Here is a 1,126-nt window from a genome sequence, read left to right as displayed (position 1 = left end):
TATCACAGAATACTTGGTAGGCAGGGCTGAATTGAGAAGGATTATGGGTGACTTGTGTTCTGGGTGTTTGCTTTTCAACAGTTTGAGTAGTTGGTATGTAAATATTTTCTCAAAAATATTTAAAACCATACTGTTTCTGTTGTAATAGAACAAATATTTTGAACATTATCTTTAAAACTCGTTGTTTTTGAAATTTTGAAAGTTGTTTATTAACTGTCAAGAACTATGGAGTATGAGCAAAAATCTTTTGATATGTAAAGTAAAAATTTGTGGGAAAATGTAAAAATAAATAAATAAATAAATAAATAATAAAAAAGAAGTACAGAACACGAAATAACTAGTAAAAAAGGATGAGTCTACACATATTGATGATAACATTGTATGCTGGGACTAAATGTATTATAGATTTAACTATTTAATACACAAGCAGGTTTAAATACAAATTCACCAATTTTTTGTTAGTCAGTTGTCTCCACAGGTTTCAATTTATATATTTATTATCACCATTACTCATAGTACAGAAAAGATAATAGAGAAAAAGTCCAAAATGTTAGGCTGAGTCTTTCTTTAGAATGCTTTTTTTTTAAAAAAAAAGCTAAAATAAAAACTTTTTAAGGCCTATTAATCACCAAAATAAAATGACAAGGTATTATTAATACTTAGCTAGTATGAGTTTATTAATTCACATGTATATCTATGTCTAACCTGATTAGTTCTGAGGTAAATATGTCAATACTTGCACCTCTTTGCACCTCTTTGTTAATTAACAGTGAGGGGCATAATCAATAATTCAGATGAGGAATCTGTGGAGGAAATGCTTTGTACCTATGATACCTAATGTATCTGCTAAACATATGATCGTTGTCACTAGGATTTTAGAAATAAAATATCAAACTGAAAATAGTAGTAAGGGTCAAATATTTGCAATGCTTTTCTTTTTCCCAGTTGAAACATTTGCTCATCACAGCAGTCATCAACAGACACATCAAATTAATATAATAGTAATAGACTTTGAAACATATTAATGTATTCCTGGGAGTGTGGACAGAATACAGTAAATAGGAACAGCTTCTTCTTTTTACTGTATTATTTGAATCACCCTTGAGAATACAGTAAATAGGAACAG

This window comes from Tupaia chinensis, unplaced genomic scaffold (genome assembly GCF_000334495.1).
Source record: "Tupaia chinensis unplaced genomic scaffold, TupChi_1.0 Scaffold000581_1, whole genome shotgun sequence".
In the NCBI taxonomy this organism is placed as follows: Eukaryota; Metazoa; Chordata; class Mammalia; order Scandentia; family Tupaiidae; genus Tupaia; species Tupaia belangeri.
The sequence above is the reverse complement of the archived record's forward strand: the minus strand, read 5'-3'. Positions refer to the sequence as shown.